General features: G+C 38.9%; 1 long non-coding RNA gene across 1 annotated transcript in view; it reads left to right on the top strand.

Annotated features, from left to right (window-relative positions):
- Positions 1-21,960, top strand: part of LOC132439701 (uncharacterized) — a 33,421-nt gene that overhangs the window by 5,131 nt on the left and 6,330 nt on the right. The window contains exons 2-6 of the long non-coding RNA XR_009522401.1: positions 12,216-12,326; positions 15,245-15,449; positions 16,337-16,447; positions 17,378-17,532; positions 17,734-17,881. This is a non-coding gene — a long non-coding RNA (uncharacterized lncRNA). The remainder of the gene's footprint in view (positions 1-12,215; positions 12,327-15,244; positions 15,450-16,336; positions 16,448-17,377; positions 17,533-17,733; positions 17,882-21,960) is intronic.

Consider the following 21,960-nt stretch of genomic DNA (forward strand, 5'->3'; position numbering starts at 1 on the left):
TAACACGTCCAAAACTGAACTCTTGATCTTCGCTGCCACCATTTCAAACCTGCTCCTCCCATTGTCTTCCCTATCTAAGGAATGGACAGTTCTTTCTTCCATTGGCCGGACAAAAATCTTGGAGTCATCTTTGACCTTTCTTTCTCTCACATCCTGTATTCAGTCTGTCATCAACTCCTGCCAGCTCCAGCTCAAATTATATCCAGACTCTAACAGGTTCCCAATACCTTCACTGCTGTCACCCTGGTCCAAGCTGTCATTATCTCATGCCTAGATTATCATTAAGGCCTGCAAACTGATCCCCTTGCTTCCACCCTTATTCTCCCATAATCTATGCTCAAAAATGATTGGTCCCTTTAAAAAGTGATCCACTTAAACTATAAATCAAATTTTGCCACTGTCTGCTCAAAATCCTCTAGTGGTTTTTTATCTCACATAGAGTGATAGCCAAATTCTTATTGTGGTTTATAAGATCCTATACAATCTGACACCCAGTTAGGCCTCTGGCCTAATCTCCTACTACTCTCCCCTCACTTACTCTGATCCAGCCACACTGGTCCCTTGTTGTTCCTCCAACACACCAGGCACTCTCCAGCCTCTGGGCCATTACACTTGCTGTCTTTTCTGCCTGGAATGCTTTTTACTCAGATAGCCACATAGCTTGTTTCTTCACCTGCACTGGCCTTTTAATCAAATGTGTCATTCTCCCTGAGGTTTTCCTGGATCATCTATTTAAAAATTGAAACTTCCCCCACCCTTTTCTCTGCTCCATTTTTCTCCACAGCACTTTTCATCATCTGAACACTAGGTTTTACATCTTTATTTGTATATTCTCCTTCCACTAGACTGTAAAGCTTCATTAGGCAGGTTTTTTTTTTTTGGTCTGTTTTGTTCACCAGTTATTATCAGTGCCTTGAACAGTGCCTGAGGATAGTAAGCATTTAATAAGTATTTGTTGAATGAAAGAACAAAGGAACTCACATTTAGGGGTGGGAGCAGGAAGAAGTATCATCTGAGGAAACTCAGAAGGAACAGCAATCTAGAGAGATGGGGGAAAGGAGAGAATCCTTCATTCGTGCCCAAGGTCTTACCACCATGATTATGCAATATCTCCCAAATCTTTACCTCCAACCCTGACTTCCATCTTGAGATCCAGAGCTACATTTCCAAATGAATGCTAGACTTCTCTCCTGGGAATGTATCAAATTGGGAGGACAGTATGTTTATTTTTTTTTAATTTTAACTATTTAATATTAAAACACACACTTTTCAAATAACTCCAATGCCTATTCCAAAATATTAACAATGATAATATGATATGAACACTTACGGGATATGGTTAAAACTTGTGTTTTTTCTTACAAGGGAAGCACACAGCTATTAGAAAGCACTCTCAATAACAGTATAATCCTCAAAGGTTGGGGTGGGGTGGGCAATTGGTGCAAGAGACAAGAAAATAGTAGATTATCTGTGAAAAAGTCTTCCTGGAGATTATAATTAGCCTCCCTCCCCACTCTCATGCTGGTTGAAAATCACTGTTATATTGAGAGAAAAACTCTCCTTTGTTTTTAAGAATTAAAAAAAAATTTACTGTGTGTTATTTTGAAATCAGCACAGTGAACCTAAGAAAAATAGGTAACGTAATCAAAAAGATAAAAGCAAAAGTTAAAGAATTAGAAAACAGAAAAACAGTAGTTTTATAGAGCTGTCTTTGAAAGATAATAAAACAGCAAATCTCTAGCTAGAGTCACCAAGAAAAAGAGAAACACAAATACATACAATTAAGTTGATTCATGCAAAGAAAATACTATAAAAGGTTTCAAGGGACTTCCCTGGTGGTGCAGAGGTTAAGAATCTGCCTGCCAGTGCAGGGGACACAGGTTCAAGCCCTGGTCTGGGAAGATCCCACATGCCACAGTGCAACTAAGCCCGTGCGTCACAACTACTGAGCCTGCGCTCTAGAGCCCGCAAGCCACAACTACTGAAGCCTGCGTGCCTAGAGCCCATGCTCCACAACAAGAGAAGCCCCCGCAACGAGAAGCCCGTGCACCGCAACCAAGAGTAGCTCCCGCTCGCCGCAACTAGAGAAAGCCCGCGCACAGCAATGAAGACCCAATGCAGCCAAAAATAAATAAATAAATATATTAAGAAGAAAATAGATTTCAATATATCCTATTTTCTTTAAAAAATTTTAAAACTACAGATGATTTTCTAGGAAACTATTACTAAATTTGCCTTATTATGAGGCAGAAAACCTGAGAGAGGAAGTTCTAGAGCCAGAGGGTCGGTGTCCCAGCTCTGCCACTACTAGCTGTGTGGCCCTGGGAAGAGACTAGTCTGTGCTTAGTCACCTCAACCATAACTAATGTGGGGATGGTGTGGTAACCTCAGAGAGTTGTTGAGAGGGTCAGATGAGATAATACTTGTATAGGACAAATGACAAACTGGGGGAAATGCTTACAATATATGACACATGAAGAGCTCTTACATATTAATAAGAACAAAACAAACACAGAACTTTAAAAAAAATAAAGGACACAAACAACACAAATCCCAAAAGAAATAAAAATGGCCAGTAAACAATGGAGGAGAGTATGTTTAAAAGTTAACTCATCTTCCGTGCCAAACTAGCCACTTCTCCTGACTTTACTAGTTTTTTTTCCCCCGTCTCTCTCAATCCATTCTCAACATCCAATCAGTTATTACAACCTGTGTGTATTTTACCTTTTTTTTTTTGCGGTACGTGGGCCTCTCACTGCTGTGGCCTCTCCCGTTGTGGAGCACAGGCTGCGGACGCGCAGGCTCAGTGGCCATAGCTCACGGACCCAGCCGCTCCGCGGCATGTGGGATCTTCCCGGACCAGGGCATGAACCTGTGTCCCCTGCATCGGCAGGCGGACTCTCAACCACTGCGCCACCTGGGAAGCCCTATTTTACCCTTATAATATTTTTCACATACCAGTTCCCTCTTTTCTTTCTCGCTACCTCGGTGACTCTCATTGTCGCAGCCTTAGTGGTGGCCTCCGACCTAGACCACTGTAGAAGCTCCACTAATAAGACTTCTCTACATAACATTTTTTATCCCATTTAATTCAATGTAGAGTCTGTAGCTAGATCAATCTTCTGAAAGCCTGATTCCGATGTCATCCTACTCAAGAATCTTTTGTAGTTCTCCAACTCTGGACACTCAAGGCCCTCCATAATCTGACCGTACATACCTTTCCAACCTCATTTCCCATTAAATATCCCTACTTGTCCAGTCCTCTAGTCAAGCTGAACCAGTTGCTATTCGTGGAAGTCCATGCATTCATGCCTCTATACCTTTGCTCATGCTGTTCTGTTAAATCTTACCTATTCTTAGTATTTTCAACCAATAGTGCTGAGACAACTGGATATCCACATACAAAAGAATGAGGTTGGATCTCTACCTCATACCATATAAAAATTAACTAAAAATGGATTATAGACCTAAATGTAAGAGCTAAAACTATAAAACTCTTAGAAGAAAATACAGGTGTAATTTTTCATGACCTGGAGTCAGGCAATATTATTTTAGATATGCCAAAAGTACACATAACCAAAGAAAACAGATAAATTGGACTGAATCAAAATTAAAATCTTTTATGCTTCAAAAGACGCAGTCAGGAAAGTAAAACGACAACCCACAGAACGGGAGAAAATGTTTACAAGTCATATATCTGGTTAGACACTTGTATCCAGAACATATAAAGAGCACTTACAACTAAAGAGTAAAAAGGCAAATAACCCAATTTGAAAACAGACAAAGGATCTGGATAGACATTTCTCCAAAGAAGATATACAAATGGCCACTAAGTACATGATAAGATGCTCAACATTGTTAGTCATCATGGAAATACAAATAAAAAACACAACAAGAATTCTCACCCACTAAACTAAAATTAAAAAGACTATAACAAGTGTTGTCAAGGATGTGGAGAAATCAGAACCTTCATACATGCTGGTGGGATTAAAAAATGGTGCAGCTACTTGGAGAATAGGCTGGCAATTCCTCAAAAGGTTAAACAAGGAGTTACCATATGACCCAGCTATTCCACTCCTAGGTATTTACTCAAGAGAATTAAAAACATGTGTCCAACAAAAACTTGTACATGAGTGTTCATAGCAACATTATTCATGATAGCCAAAAAGTAAAAACAACCCAAATGTCTATCAAATGATGAATAGATGAATAAATTGTGGTCTATTCATACAATGGAATATTACTCAGCTGTAAAAAGTAATGAAGTACTGACAAATGCTACAACATGGATGAATCTTGAAAATATCATTCTAAGTGAAAGAAGCCAGACACAAAAGGCCATAAATTATATGATTCCATTTATACAAAGTGTCCAGAACAAGCAATTCCATAGAAACTGCAAGAAGATTAGCAGTTGCCAGGGACTGAGGGATGGAAGAATGGGACGTGACTGCTAATGGATAAGGGGTTTCTTTTTAGGGTGATGAAAATGTTCTAAAATTGATTGTGGTGAGGGTTGCACAAATTTGTGAATATACTGAAACCCATTGATTTGTACACTTTAAGAGGGTAAATTTTATAATTTATGAATTATATCTCTATAAATATGTTAAACACCTTACTTATTCTTAAATTAGTATCTAGCTCAAAAGCCACAGTCAGAATTTTTCAAGACTCACAGCATCATTTTTCTGCCTCACATAAAGGTTTTCCTTTATTCCCTTATAATCAACTATAAATGGAGCCTGCCTTAATTATCATTGTATCCCTTCCAGCTCCTAACATAGTTCCTTGAACATAGCAAGTACTCTATAAAAGCAAATTAAAGGGGTTTGAAAAAATAATCGAAGGGTCATCAGAATCAACAGAAAATTCTAGGATTAAAGGGACTGAAAAAGGATTTGGGGGACTATGAGAACGAAGTCTGTGGCAAGCCTGTGTTCCCACTAATTTTCTAGCATTGTGAGCAGATGAGCCTGCTACATTCACAGAAGGTTATTCCACAAGAGCAACAGACAATGAACACTGAGCAGATGTATACAGAGGTTGATGTTATAATCAAAACTTTTACCAAAGTCAATCTGACACGCTTAATGCTATATGTAATTGTTATTGTGCTTCATAGTAATTAGGCATAAGTAGTAAGCAATTTACATAAATAACTGTAGTTAGTTTTGCTTTTACACTGCCAAATAAAAATTTTATAATTGTTTCCTCTCCTTTGGTTAGTTTTCCAGTGTATATACTGGTAACATATAAAATTTAATTTCTATCACAAAAATAACAGTTAACGTTTATCAAGTATGTAAGGAACTCTCTGAGTGCTTTACCTATAACATCGTTTTCAATTTTTATAACAACCCCATGAGGTAGGTACTGGACTACTTATTGAGTGTTTATTCTGTGAACACAAAATACTATTTTTACTGCTTTACATGTTTTAAACTCACATAATTATTACAACAATTATATGAGGTAGAAACTAGTATGTATTCCATTTTACAGACACAGAAACTGAAACATAGAGTGGTTAGCCAGCGTCACACAGCTAGTTAAATGGTAAAGACAGGGTTGGAACCTAGTCAGTCTGGTTCTGGAGCATGTACTCCCTTACTGCTGTGCTTTTCTGTAACCCATATATCTCTTGCTCATATTCCCACATATTAATCCAGGACTCCTAATCCCAAAAAGTTCTCTTGATAAGTATTTCCTGGAGGTCTCAGGGATGTTTTGCACACAGTCAGAAAAATCTCAGTTAACTATCACATTGTCTCTGCTGCTTTTCTATTATTCCATTGCTCCAGCTCTTCCTTCTGCTTCATGCCTACCAGGCACCCATATCTGCCAGGCTCGGCTTTATCTACCACCACATCCCCTGGGCACATTTTGGGGGTACTGTTGCTGCTCACGTTGGGTTCAACGCATAAAAAAGTAGGGACAAACAAATGTACCACACTAATGCAAGATGTTAATAATGGGGGGAATCTGTGCAGGGGAGAAGGGGAGGGGATATATGGGAACTCTGTACTTTCTGCTCTAGTTTTCTATAAACCTAAAACTTCTCCTTTAAAAAGTCTATTTTTATTTTAATATAGGGGCAAATGTCTTTTAACCCCTTTTAGAGTTTTACTTTTCCACTTGAGTATCAAAACTGCCATTTGTGTATAAGTTCTTACAGGGTTTTAGCAAAATAGTTCTTTTGTTTTTGCTTATAACAACCCCTGGGAAAGAGACTCCTAGTCACCCTCCAACCTCCTTCATTGAACTGAAACTGAGGGGCTTGCTAACAAATTCCAGTGACAAGCTTTATAGCTGGATCTTCTCAATTCCCTTCCTTTAGAGAGAATCCTCTCCTGAGAAGACTCCATAGTCACTCATTTAGATAAACCTCTGGGGCCTGAGCCTTACCAGTTTTCCTGATCTGCCTATATATGCTGGATCCAAGTGGTGGACCCAGCCTGGAGCCCCTTCAAAAGGTGGCCCTTTCAAAGGGTGCCATCCTTGCAAGGAAATGAGCAATTTTAAAAAGTATTAACTAGAGACTCTGTAGTGTTCTGTTCATACCTTTCTTGGGATCGGCTTTCAGGGACCTCATGCAAAAAGTGCCTTTGCCCACCCAAGAGCAGTGTGCTTAGTCTTGACACCCTGGCCATTATTGATTCACCTACCCTGGACCTCTTCCACTCCTATAATGACTCTGAAGAATAAGCACCAGTGAACTTTCTGATTTTAGGGAAGACTCTTTATTACCTTGGAAGCTGACAGTTCCAGTGGCTCAAAAGCAAACACATGGAGACTAGGGTCTGACCAGATAAGCAGGATAATTTCTCAGTAAGACTCTGACTGAAGCTCTAGCCCTGCCCCTGTCCCCAGATGCCTGAAGAGGGTTACTTTGGTGTCAGCATCTCCCCAGTGGAGGAGGGTGTAAGCAACAACCACACTCCACCAATCCCCTTTAACTGTCAGGTGGCCATAGTGCCTGGCCTGGACAGGACTGGATTCTTTCCCTACCTCCTGTCTCCTACCATCTGTCTTGCTTTGGCGTTCTTTTAGAGGTGTTCCATTAGTCTAGGACAGTGAAGTGCAGCCTTGGAGTATGTAAAACTGGTGAAGTCTGAATGAGCTTTATGGATATTGTACTACAGTTGTAAGACGTTAACACTGGGGGAGGCTGGGGAAAGGGTGCATAGGACTTCCCTGCACATTTCTTTGCAAGCTTCTGCAAATCTACAATTATGTAAAAATAAGAATGTAACATACATACGTGTATACATAATCTGGAGTGCCGGAGATTTGGAGAAGGGACTTCATTACAGGCATTTGAAAAACAATCCAGATGTATTATTTGTAGAGCATGTGAGAATCTTCTGGGGTTTATTAAACATGAAGGCCCCCAGCTCCAGAGACTCTTGTTGGGTGGTGGTGATGGGGGAGTGGGTCAGAATCTGCATGTACACGTTCCCGAGACGGCTGTATTGCAGATGATCCTGAGAGTCCGCTTTGAGAAGCACTGGTCAGTGGGAGAACAGGGAGGTGCCTACAAGCATCTGATACCTGGGTATAATTTGAGGGCCTGGGAGACTGTTGTTACTCAACAGTAACAAATAGGTGGACATTCTCTTCTGTTGTGTCTGGATGGAGCACCTTCTGGTTTCGGTAGTTCCCAAAGCTCTCACTGGTCACTGCCTTGAGGTGCTGAGTCTCTGATTGCACTGAGTGTTAAAACCGTGGATCTCATTCCTTCCCTGCCGTTTTTTCTTGGTATTGGTGTTTTCCTGGTGATTACAGCTGCCTTGTTTATGCCCACCTTCCGCATTCCAAGGCTAAAATATCTGGGGGGAATGGAATATGCTCACGAGGATTCTGAATCTTTATCTAGGGGCCCTCTGTCCTCTAAGAAACAAGCTAACTACTTTCACTCATGGAAGTCTTTGATGCCATGACTATGATTTTATATTCTTAGACGACCTCCACACTCTTGCCTTCAACCTTGAAGTGAGTCTTTACTCATTTTTTGGCCTATGCTTTTTCCTACAAGCTTCTAATGCTATTTCATTCTTCTCCCAAGTTAATTTACCAACAGTAAGAATTTGAAAGAACAATCAGATCTCTCTCTCTCTTTCTCTTTTTCCATCAGTCATCCTGAGCTCTCACAGTAATGTTTCACTCAAAGTAACCTCTGCTGATACTGGCTCCCATCTGGGCTGGTTGGCCGAATTGTGTCCTTTTGCTTGTCTTTACTACCTTTTGCCACGACTTCTCTAATATCAACATTAACAAGTTCCTTCCCCTTCCTTTTAAGTCCTTGCTATTCTCTTCATTACTAAGTATCTTTTCAACACTTGTTAAGCAGCCATCCACACATACAGGTGCATTAGTAGTTTTGAGGTTGTGGGTAACCGCTAAAGCAGAGCCCTGTGGACTTTCTGTCATTTCCCCATTGCTTCTCTGCTCTAGGGACCTTCTAAACTTGCAGCACCTCAGTGGCTGTAATCTGGCCATAATCTAACCACAATTCAAAATTCTTTGATCTAGGGCACAAACACCCACACCTTTCAACATTACATATCTTTTCTTGTGGCCTATATGGCCTCCTGAATTGCCTATTCCATACTCAACCTGATCACCAGCAAAACATTTTCCCAGGGATCTGGGACAGGAGGGGAAGGACTTTAGATCAACCCAAATACGAATGCCACAGCTTCTCTTTTAGCTCTTGGAAAGTCTCCAAGTTTCTTTTGTTTGTTTGTCTTTTCTTACCTAACATTTGTTATCCATAGATCCATACACTCAAATTTTTAAAGCTCTCTTCACCTGATACCATTTGAAGAAATTACTTTATTTTACCCCCTTAGGAAGTTCTAGAAAATTACAAGTTCCCATTCTCTGTTAGCTATGTCTCATTGTGGACAAGCGGTTGCAGCCATTATCCAATTAGTTGTACCCATTTCTCCCTATTTGCGGGCTTTCTCCAAACTAGGGTAGCCCACGAGGCAGTCTGTAGCACATCACTTTGTACCGTGAGTGGTGCAGCCGCCCTGGTGAGGACACATGCCTGGTTCTGTATAGTTCCATGGCACAGGACCGGGAGCACCCAGCACTATGCTATCTGCAGGCTTGCTTCTCCCTTTGCATGACCAGAACGTTGTTACTGGGCTAAGTTTGTGCGCATGATTCCCTCTCCCCTCAGTATGAGAGTTCCCTCCCAGGAAAGAACTCAGTCTCACGCAGAAAGCCTTGCAGGCCAGCCTCACTAGTTTCCCAAGTGTGCCCAGATACATTTGAATCCCAGTGGTTGATATGGCTTTGATTTAAGTTAGGATTCCCTTTTTCCCTTCTGCACATATGTTTTTAAAAAGCAAAGGTTCTAAATATAATTATAATTCTCCAGAATTTGGTGTTTTCCTCTCAATGCCAAGGACTCTCATCTCAATGCCCTCTCATCCCCTCCTTTCTTCTGCCTCCTTTCACTTTCCCCACAAGTCTTTGAATAACAGGTTTGGTTTCTCCCTGCCCTTTGAGGTCCATAGAAAGTGTTTGGGTGATGAAGCTCTAGTTGGCCTACTTCAGGAGAGACCATCGGTTTATAATAACTTTGGGTGATGGCCCAGGGAAAAGAAGAAGTGGTTGTAAATGAACATAGATACAGATTTCCATCTGGTGATTTGGCACAGAGAGAGTACAGGGGAAAGGTTAAGGGGAGGGTCCAGAGTAGGGGAGCTGCTAGAAGATGCCCCAGTGAAACAACTTTCTCTTAGAATGAATGTCTGAAGGCCAGGTTTTTCACCTCATAGAGCTCATGAGGTGCACTGGGCCGGGGAAAGCCCAGAGACAGCTCTTTCTGAGCAAACTTCATCGTGACTCTAGCCTCTACAACATCAGTCCCACAGAGCACACATGCACCAGCCCACACACAGAAACGTACGTACATACCCAATTACGTATATAGAAGGTGAGCTTTACTAGTGACTGTGACATAATATCTCATTGGTCCAAACACTTTCACTACCTTTGCTGACAATATCTGAGGATATTTAAGCTAGAAATATTTCACTGTACAATTAGAGTTAAGTTTAAAATGCAGCTTTTTCTAAGAGTGACCAGCATGACTAATTCTTATCCACTGTAAAGTAGAAATAATTGAAATCAGGCTCTTTCCTATTTAGTTATGGGGAGGGATTAGGAAGTAGAAGGCACAAGATAGCTGAAGTCTTGAAGGGAAGAGAAGGATTCAGAATTTCAAAGGCAAGTTTCCTCCTACTTAAAAATTTGTATTTCAGTAGATTGAATAGAACAGAGGCCAGATTACAGTGAGTAAACAGTTATGAAATGAAAGTAGCTAGTATAGATTCATTGAAGGAGTACGGATATGAGAGGAAAGAGAGAAAGAAATGTTGCAGTGAAGATTGGGGCCAAGTGAAGGTTTTTTTCAAGATATGTATAAAAGGAAAAATTAACAAGTGTGTAGTTTTGGCCATATCCCCATATCTATTTCATGGATTTAAACTCCCTCTCTTTTTTCAAGGGGAATTCAGCCCTATAAATAATTCTCAAACTGTTTTATATAAATGTGAATTTTCTATATTATAATGCAGTGCCCTAAAATATTAGGGAAAAAAAAGTCTTGTAAACCACTTGGCAAGGGGAAAAGGAAGGAAGGAAGGAAGGAAGAAAGAAAGAAAAAGTAAGGAAGAAAGAAAAGTTAAACAGATGCCTCAGTTTTAGCAGTTGTCCTTAATATTTATATTAAAATCCCACAGTATCTCAGATCTAGCCCTTGCCAACTAAGTAGTGGCAAAGATAATATAATAGCCCAAAGACAACTGTGTATCATGGGTCTCTGCAAAACAATCTCAGGTTTCTTCCCAAGCAAATCACAGATTTTCAAGGGATAATCTTTTCCCTTGAAACTGAAAAGTCATTTGTATTTCAGGATATTTTATAGAGTGATAGGCTCTCTTTCCTTGTCCTCATTTCCTTCCTTCTTTATGTATTGTAGCAAACTCTGCTGAGAAACACTGAGATACAAAAAAGCACTTCAGCATTCAGCATGTAAATGAGGACTGTAGCTGGGAATAAGCTGTACTCATTCTCCATTCTGTGGTCTCTAAGCGAAAGCTGCTAAGGTACAGCTCAAACCACTGTTCCCAGAAAGCCTGGGATTGCAGGAACCTCTTCCAGGATTGTTATGAAGGCAAAGAATTTTGTTTTGTTTTATGATCTTGTAACGTTGGTCCCTGTAGTGCAGCCTTTAGAAAATATTCATGTTCTCAGTTGCATTGGTGGATCAATCAGTTTATATCAGGATCAAGAAGGGAGGTATGCATGGTAACTATAAAAATTATGCTACAACACAACTAGGTGACCAGTTCAAGGCAGGAAAATTGACAGGCGTTGGCACTTTGGTACCATTTTCATTACTTAATGGAACAAAATCCAAATGGATGTTAAAATTTTCTTTCCTCAATCTGACCCATTTATCAATTTCTGTTGCCTTTGCTAACCAGCCACAGCTCAAATAGAAATAAATTCAAATATTTTTTGAATAAATTTTCTCTTTTTACTCATTTGTTTTCTCGATTTTTCCCCCAAGGGCAGTCATATCTGTATGATGTTCCCCAAGATTCACTCTAATTACTGGCTCAAGATCTCTCAGACACAAGATTTCTTTTCCTATCATTCTTTTTCCTATTTTGAACCATGGTAGTATTTGGAAGATTTAAACAAAGAGAAATATATGCAGTTGACAATGTTACAAGAAAGTATAGATGAAGCAAGAGGAGCTTGCAGTTGATAACTGTTGAAGCTGAGCTATGGGGTTTCATTATATATGCTGTTCCCGGCTTTGTAAGAAAATGAAAATGTTCATAATATAAAGTTAAACAACAGAGTGAATAATCCAAACAGAACCAATCATCTATGCAGTCTAGGCTCTACCAGATGCCTTGGATTCACATGAAGAAATGCCAGACATGATAAAATGGTGCACTATCACTATTTATTATCTTGGGTAGTATGGAAAGGAACCTTCTAAGTCTGATATGGAGAGCCTGAGTAAAGCAAAAGGACTGTGATTTATGGTAGCAAGAGAGAATTACAGTCTTGAATGAAGGGGAATTTTTCCTCACGCAGGATGTTTTAAGCTTGACCTAGTAAACATAAGAATTTCATCTATGGAGTTGCATAGAAAGATTCAACTGTTGGCTCACTTACAGGGTCTTATTGAAACTACTGGCACATAGCCTCGTACTGTGCTGGTACTGCAAGATGCTGAAGTTGGAAAAACATCCTATTAAGAAGAGTGAGTTTGAACTGGTCAGATAAAGGTAAGTTTAAATGATACCCCTATGGTCTGATTTCTCTTGGCCTGGAGAAAACTCTGACCTTAGAAGCATACAGTGAAATGATATGATCAATAACAAGAGCCGACAATAAAGATTGAGAAAAACAAACCATAAAAGTTTGGCTTATAATAAGGCTAGAGAGTCTGTCCAAAGTGGATGGTAGTTTCTTTCAAGAGGCCCTCCGAGTGTAGGTATATTTCAAATGGGAGGCAGTGGGAAACGTTATTTATGTGAACCAAGCTCAGAGTTCCCCCAACTGTTAACCCAGCATGATCTTTTACCTAGGAAGAAAAATCTGCTTTCTGAAAAATGAGGGTTTATCCTAAGAAAAATTGTACTGACCTCTCTCTCTAAGCCCTATGAATTCTCTTCTGCCTTTCTGATGGAAATAGGGAAGAGGTTTTCTTTCTGTTTGGGGTTTTTTTTTTTTTTTTTTTGAAGATCAACACTATACATTTATTCTACACATCTCCCCATCATGTGCTTGAATTAGGGATATTGGGAAATTTGTTTTTACCATTGGCTAGTTACTTTGATAATCAAAAGGCGAAAGAGCTCTAAAGATTCCAAGTGTTTATTTAAAAGCTGTTAGGAAATGAAATGAAATTAAAAATGATGAAATGAAGGACACCCACAATAATTCTTGAACTCCTGGAAATCCTAACAGATGCTGCAAATATAGGTCTTTATTCTTAGGAAAATATAGTCAGAGCTAGCTTCCTTATGCTATACATAAACTTTTAACATCAGAGGCAGTACAGATAGTACAGAAGTTTTTGAACTGATCTCCAAACAAACACAAACCCACTATGTTGAAAAGAACAAGTAATTTGAGGTTTAGGGCAAAAGCCAGTACTTCACACATCTAATCCAAATCAAAGAGACTGCAAATAGTTTTTGGTGGGATGAAAGGAGTGAAATAAAAATAAATTCTATGGGTAAATAAATGTAAGAGACAATTTAAATAAGCTAACAAAAGAAATACATTAAAAAATAAAAATACTAGCCAGGTACAAGCTTTTGTTTCTCAATGCCAGACTTCTGCATCTTTGTCAGACTAAACTGTTAGTATCATTAAAAACTCCCAGAAGAATTGGAATTCCAGACAGAGAAAGAAGTCCGGCCACAGAATGAAGGAGCATGGTCCAGTATTCTGGCTACTGAGCTACAAATCATGGGCAGCGGAAACAAACCAGAGTCTTGTCTGACACAGGATAGTTTAGTGGCTCAGTGTAGCAAGTGGTGTAGAGTCAAATTCCTGTCTCATTACTGACAAGCTGTGTGTCTTTGGCCAAGTTACATAGTGAACGCTCACTAAATGTTGGTTCACAATATTATTATTCCTGAGTATAGATTGTGTCCCAGGATATGGGGCAGAGCCAAAGCTAATCATAACTTAGCCTTTCTCAGGAGTCTATAGCTATATAGCAGTAAGAACTTCAGTAAACCAGGCAACTTTCTACTTTTAAGCTACAAAATGTGAAAAAGGGGAGCAGAGAACAGAGGTAGCTAATTTAACCTGGGAAGACTTCCTGGAGGAGGGACTACCTGAACTAAGTCTTTAAGGATGAGCAGATGGCAAAGTTCTGGTGGAATCTTTGGACTCTTTTAGCCAAAAAACCATTTCACCCAAATGTGAGCAAATAAAATCCTTTGCAAATGTCCTGATTTATAATAATAATAATAATAAAATCAGCCAGCAGATTAAGAGAATTTGATCATATCAATTGGATAAAAAAAGAAAAGAATAAATGGAGCCCAGGAAAAAGGGATTTTATTAATAGTCCCAGAGAGAATTAGCATTACCCAATATAGAGCAGCATTAAACCAATTGTCCCAGCTGGGAAAAAGAAAAAAAAAAAAGTAAATCCTTTCCATGGAAGAGAGAGGATTTGGAACGAAACTCCTTTTCTTCTAGCCTTTTAAAAAATACTCCCATTTTTCTCTATATAATATCACAAGAAGGAGATCTTTCTTTGTGTCATATTATCATCTACGCACACAGAAATGAAGATGTACCACGGAGCGTCCTCCTCATCGTTTATACAAACTGGTTTTGTAAGAAAAGCTGTAATGAAGTGTCTCCTCCCAGACCTCACAGCCTTTGTAAATGATAATAATAATTATTGTATTAATATTATTATCTATGGCAAGAGATATAGAGACACTGAAAGGAAAAATGCAGGGCTCCACTATTGAGAAATCAGTGACAAAATGGGAATTAAATTTCAGTGATCATGTCTTAAGCCCTTAGAGGGACTTCCTACAGTGCAGCTGCCAACCTAATCTACCTCCGAGTTACTCCACGAATACCAAGCCTTTTTTTACGGACTATAAACTTTTTTTTATTGAGAAGGGAAGCGATTAGGTATGTGAATCTTTTATATTGGCATATTATTTTCCTAATTTCAAAGCAATTTCACACACCTTCCTTTTTATTTCCCCAACTTTGCAGATTCCCAACCTCTATGAGGATGAGAATCCCTTTTTAATCTGACAAAGTTTAGTGGATTCTCACCTGTTCTTTTTTTATCTGTCAGTGGGAAGAACTCAACAAAAACTTAATATAAAAACAAATTACCATGAATTCAATAATTTTTAAATGAGTGTGTATTTTATTGTTCATAATATATGTGAAAAATAGTTTCACATATACGCAGACAATAATAAACTATAGATGATGCTTGGTGAGAACATGGACTCAACGCCCCCCCCAACCACACACACATGGTAATTGAAGTGCTTGCTAATCAGGGGTTCTGCATGTCATTATCAGATGAAATTTCAAGAACCATAGAAAGGTTACCCTAAAAATGTACCTGGAGAGAACCAAGGAATTATATATATCAAAAGCTGCCTTAAAACCCAGAGATTTCAGATAAATTCTTGCTCTACTGCAGAAAAGAGAATGACCCTATTTAACTCCTTTGGAAAGAAGGAGAGGCAGTGATCTCCGTTAAAGAATGAGGACAGAGCCAGCGTTAACCTCTATGTCCCAGTGCATCTTTCTGATTTGGTGATTGAGTGGAGCAGAGAGAGAGAGAAATGGATAGAACTGAGCAAGACCCAGTATCATTGTGAGACATCATTGGGAGTAAAATAAAGGTAAGAGTTAAGGAAAAACATGTTCTAGGCCTGTTCATGCCAGATAAGAAAGTATATTGGAAGTGAAAAGTCAAATTGGTTTATCTCTGGCCACCATTACAACTGTCTCCATCTGCTTGACTGTATCATGCATTCATGCGTTCCCATTCTCTCTCTCGTTTTTTGTTGTTGTTGTTGTTTGTTTTGTTTGTTGGAGCCATTAGGATTAAGAAAAACAAATTCAAAGGAAAGATTTTTCCCAAGTTACTAAAGGAAATTATCCTCAGAAGTATCCCAACAAGAAGAAACTGTGGAGAATGCTTCCCCCCCACCAACTCCCACCCAATTATCTTGTACTGAGATACCTAGTAAAACTGCATGTTGTAGGTGAATGTCATCTTTATTCTCTCCTTTTCAAGCCCAGGAATTTCTGTTGATGGACTCTTTTAGACAGTAATTTCAGGAAAGCCTACAATTGAACAGCCAAGCAGAAATTGTGGTTCTATATTTGTTAAATGCTTTTGAGGTCCTCACATAAAAGGTTGATAATGAAGTATTAAGAGAAACTCTGAAAGGCTGCGGTTGGTCAAATTTCTCTGCATGGCACAAAGGGGAGGATGACCTTATGCAAAACCCTGATAGTTCCATTATAAGAATAACCAAGATTTAATGTGAAGTTTAAAAATCACTTTCAAATGCTACCCAAACCAGACTCTTGGCAAAGTATAAATGTTTCATTCAAATTGGGGCTTATAGGGAAAAAGCAATTAAAATCTAATTGCATTATACAGGAGATTTGTACATTTTCTCCTCAAAGTCAGGCAAGGAGAGAAGGGGTTCTTAAACCCTGTTTTTAAATTAGAACTTTCTTTCACATCTCTTTTTTTCTTGTCTCCTTTTGAATCCAGACACTTGAATTTGGACAGACAAGCAACCCAGCCACCTTTCAGTGTGGCTGTGTCAGTATCGGAATGAAATGAACATGACCCCCTCCAGCAGGGAAGGAACACACAGTAAAGGTATTTTTTATAGAACAATTCTTCACACTGCCCTGGTGACTGGGGAAAGGAGTCTCGTGTTTCTCTTTTGCTGATACTGAATCAGCTGAAGAATACCATGAACGTCAGTAGAAATGCTCTGAAATAGTCTGCTCTCCCTTTTGTCTTTTTGTTCTCATGAAGGAGAGAGAAGACAGATTTTTTTTAACATGAAATATTTAATTAAAATGCCAATTAAAAATTGACCAGTTATTCGGTGGTTCAGTTTATAATCAGCGATGTTGCAAATTATTGCGTTAACTTGCAAACTGTATTAATTTGGCATACTTCTGTTCGACTGTCTAATAAAGATGGCTATACTCACTAAAGATAAGAATACATTCTTAACTAGCATAGGAAGCTGATTTCAGCAAAGAAATTCCTGTTCTTGTTTTCTCAATAGTTAATGTAGCAATTGGATTTATATCTTGGTTACACAGATGGGCAAAATTAGAACTGATAGAGAAACTGAGTTTATATCTTAATTGGAGAGAAATTCCAAACACCTTAGCAACATGCATCTCCCAGGTCTTACTTCTGTATGTTATTGCATACTTACTTATTAACATTTCCATATATAGACCCTTATACGGTTTCCAAGAGCTAAATGAAAATGATGATAATATCATCTATCATTTGTACAATGGTTTATAGCTTACAAAGCACTTTCACACACATTTTCTCAGCAATTTAGAAATTTGTGTAAATGGAATAAATTAAATACATTTGTAGAGAAGTTTAGATTTCTAAAACAGTTTATTTCAAACACGTTTATTAACCCACTAGCAACTCGGTAGCTCGAGCAAATTTTTAGTCTCTAGGAAGTGTCAATATGGGCAGTTACTTAGAATATTCTGAAAAAAATTAAAGTCAGAAAGTGCAAAATAAGATCCAATTGAATTTTGTCTCCAGCCTTCACCTCAAAGATCAGATTCAGCAGACGGTAGAACTTGCTTTGAACCACCACCTTCTTCTCCACAATGCGGACATCAGGATTTGGTAAAAAGGAGTACTGTCCATTTCCCCCAAAAAGACTTCGAATATTTGTGGTCCAGCAACTTATAAAAGTAAGAACCCCTCCCCTCATCTGATCATCCATTCCTTTATTACCTGGGGTCCTAAAGATTTACTAAAACCGGCCATAAATTTAGGAAGAGCCCTACTCCACGGAACAATTTTTTTCCTAGGAGAGATCCCAAGGCTTCCAACAGTTCTGGAAATGAAAATAAGCTCTCTCCAATAGATTACATACATTTACCTATTCCCAGTTCCAGGTAAGAGTCCAGGTTACTTACCAGGTGTGGCTGAGTTGGAGGACACAGGTGAAAAGAAAGATGCACACAGAAGGCTTCGGAAGCAACATAATCCTCTGGAGTGACAAGGATAGAAAATTCTAAAAACTTGGGAGACAGAGAGGTAAGATGGGAAAGTATTCTCCTCAGTGGTAGTGGGGTGGAATTCTCCTCAAGCCCCAACTTCCTTGGTGTGTAAGCGATCCCAAACAGAGTTAAGGGGAGGTGAAATGGAGCTGCCAAACTTCCAAAGAAGAGATTATCTACTTAATTAAAGTTTTTTTCCCCCCTCTAAGTCCTTCAGCCAATCAGAACTCAAGTGCCAGAGAAAGATTGAGTCGATCAAAAGAACACTCCAGGATCCTCCCAGACAAATGCAGAAGAAGGGGACGAGGAAAAGGGGACAAAGAGAGGAACACGGAGAAAGAGGACAAAGAAAGAAGGTGGGGGGAGGAAGAAAGGGACATAGCAAATCCCCTCCACATAATCACTGCATGGAGTCTCTCTCCTCCCTCCCGCCTCTGCCCTCACCCCCACCCCCAGCCTCCCTCACCCATGCACACTCACCACAGACACAGACACACCGAGAGGAAAGCCTGGTCCCCAAGGGGATTTAGAAGGGACTGTGCTTTCCCGGTTGTCCTTTGTAGGGCTTTGAGGCTTAATTTGCATTCAGGGTAGCTTTCTTCAGAGAAAAATATACCGTGTACTGGGTGAACCTCAGCCCTCTAATCTGAGAATGCAGGGGTATGGCCCAACCATCTCCAGTATTCTTTAAGTTAGAAAGAAGCTTAGGAAACTTTAGGGAGCCTGATGGTTTCTTCCTTTCAACTTTTCCATTGAACGCTTACTTGTTGAACACCTATTACATTCTCAACCCTACACTAGACATTGTGGACATTTTTTAAAACCAAAACAGGATTTCTGCCCTAGAGACATTTACAACCTAGTAAGGTGATAATACAAGAATGTAATTTAGTAAGGTATTAAATTGCTACAAACTGACTGTAAATCATATAGGGCTTATTTGGGGAAGGTTTTCTGAAGAAGGTAGAATTTCAGCTTCGAAGAAGGGATGATATTTCAATAGGCAGCCACCTCCCTATGGTGAAGCCAGGAGGGTGCCCAAGTTTCTTGCTCTCACATCTTGGAGCTGCTGTCCTTTCTGTTCTGCTAAGAAGGAAGGGTCACCTGAGTCACAATGCAGGAACCCAAAGGGCCCCCAACATACTTCCACATGGTCACATCTGCTTTAGCATCTGCATCACCTTTCCTCAGGGCTCCCCAGAGACAATGGTCTGTCTTCATTTCCTTCCTTTTATCTTTATTTCTCTTGCTTCAGAACCCTCTCTGGCCAGATCTACAGTGGCAAAGGGAACTGGAAAACAAAGAATTATTAGATTAATTCATTGCTGGATTATTCAGGCCAGAAGATTTAGGGCTCTTGACTTGAATATTTTGACCGTTAACCTTATTGTCCATTTTGAATCTTCCAGATCTTTATTTGAGATTCCTAAGTGTGAGATGAGCTCAGTCAGTTTTGACCCCCATACAAACAACTTTAGGTCCTTTACTCACTCTTTGTTTCTCCTCAGCTTTGAGGTGTAATTAACAAATGAAAATTGTATATATTTAAGGTGTCCAATGTGACGGTTTGATATATGTCTCTATTGTGAAATGATTACCACAATTAAGTTAATTCATACATTCATCACCTCACATGGTAACGGGGTGTGTGTGTGTGTGTATGGTGAGAACACTTAAGATCTACTCTCTTAGCAAATTTCAAGTGTCCAATACAGTATTGTTAATTACAGTCAACATGCTGTACATTAGAATTTGTTCACCTTATAACTGAAACTTTGTACCCTTTGCAGGTCCTTCTCTCTTTTGTCATTCAGAAAGGGAGCTGCAGAGTCTATTTAAGACCCAGAGTCAAGTCCTAGGAAACCAAGGCATGATGACTCATGAATTTCAATCTTGACTTCTTCCCTGAGATGAGGACAGGGTTCTCTCCATATACTTGCCTAGGGAATTCTGAGGGGATGGAAAACTTGTAGGAGGTAGAACAGACTTGGGTGATTTTTCTGTGAAAAGGGAGAGCTAATTTAAAACAAGTTTCTTGATGCACTTTCCCATGCCCTCAGAATTTTTTCCCACAAAGGAAAGATTTAATACCCTCATTGTTTTGTATAAGGTTAATGTCTTCTCATTGTGAAAACTTAAACATGACAGAAATATATGAAGTTGAGAGCTCACGTCCCCTTGATGACCCACCTTCTTCTCCCCACTCCAGGAGAACAACTAAGTTTTGGATGGTCTTTTGGCTTTTTAACTATATGAATATAAATATGTATATTAACATTTTTCACAAAAATGAGATTATATAGATTATATTTTGCAAGTTGCTTTTCTCATTTAATAATATGTTGTACTGCTTTCTATGTTAGGGCCTAAAGATCTCTCTCTTAAGAGTGTGATAGTATAAATTATCAGATGTATAAATTGTCAGCACTTTGCTGAATATTTGGGTTGTTTTCAGTCTAGCAAAGGAATTGGAAACTTTTAAATTTATTTCAATTTGGAGTTAAGTATTGCTGTTTTAATCACTTTGATACTGGAGAATAGATTTATCTCAATGTCTGAGGTACAAAGGATTATACATAAAGTTATGATTTCCACAGTACTTTTGTGTTTGTTCTTAAATTATTGATAATCTTTTTCCAGTTGAAATATTATTGCCATACAACATTGTGTAAGTTTAAGGTATACAATGTGTTGATTTGATACATTGCAATATGGTTGCCATTGTAGTGTTAGTTAACACTTTTCTCATGTCACATAATTATTATTTCTTTTTTATTGTGAGAACAGATCTTGGTCTCTTAGCAACTTTGAAGTTTACATAACCTTCTTAATCTCCTCCCATCTTCTCCAAATCCTAGGTCGGGAGTTTCCTCTTAGTTTCCTCAAATCAAGGATCCCATGTAAAAATGAGCTACATTTACCTTATTCCTCTAAAAATGAACTGTATTACATTATTGAATAACTTTCAATTTATAGATCTTTGAAAATAAGATGCTCTTAGGTTTCCTGGAATTTTATACCAGCATCTAATATATCAAAGCATTTTATAACCAGATTTCTTAATCTTCTTCTATCCTAGTTTATCTTCTGAAGATGTTTGCTTGATAGTATTCTTTTAGACCTAAAAATGTAGAAATTAAAGCACAGGGCAGAAAGGCAATGTACTGAATATTCTGAATGATACCACCTTTAAAAATGATTGCTATTAATGTCCTGACATTCTGCTATATTGTTTAATCCCTGTTTAAGACTTTGACAGTGGCATATTTGCTTTGGGTAAGACCCTGCATTATGGTGAGAGAGGAGGCTGTTACTACATTTATAGTCTTCCGGGAGAAACAGACTAGCAAATGCTCAAAAGTGCTTAAGGGAGAGATAGGCATGGAATGCTGTGGAAGCATAGAGGCCGTCTACCTAAAGGAACAGGGGAGAGAGGCTGAAAGGCTTCCTAGAGCGTACAAAGACTTGGTTGAGTCTTAAAACAGTGAATAAGAGTTAATCAATAGTGACTGAGGGTTCCATGTAGATGGAATAACAGAAGGTATTACAGATCTGTGAAGCAAGAGGGTACATTTGGAGAACTGTAATTAGTCCCTTGTGGCTGGATTGAATGTGACATGAAGACAGAAGGAAGGCCAGAGAAATTCGGTAGGACGCAGATGAAGAAGGACCTTGTGCTAAGAGTTTGGATTTTATCATGAAGGCAATTGGAACCAATCAAAGGGGGTTAAGCGGATGTGTGATATAAAATGTGTATATCAGAGGGATTATTTGGGGGCAGTGATGAAAGATGGCTTTGATGAGACTAGAGGCAGAGACAATTTAGGGCCAGTTACAGAAATCCAGGTGAGAAGAGACAAGGGCTGAACTATTGTAGTGAATAAAAGAGGATGGAATTATATCGCTATTAATATAACAGAGGCTGCTATGATTGCATAATTGTTTGGTACTTCATACTCATTAAGTATTCAAGATTCATTTGTTAATATTTAATCTATTCTTCTCCATAGTATTTTTTAAAAATCTACTATTAAAGTTGATCTGCAGACAATTCATATTTAGGTAAAAGCATCTTTTTAGACTTAACCAGGCATCCAAAAAAAAAAAAAACACTCT

The sequence above is a fragment of the Delphinus delphis genome, chromosome 16, assembly GCF_949987515.2.
Source record: "Delphinus delphis chromosome 16, mDelDel1.2, whole genome shotgun sequence".
In the NCBI taxonomy this organism is placed as follows: Eukaryota; Metazoa; Chordata; class Mammalia; order Artiodactyla; family Delphinidae; genus Delphinus; species Delphinus delphis.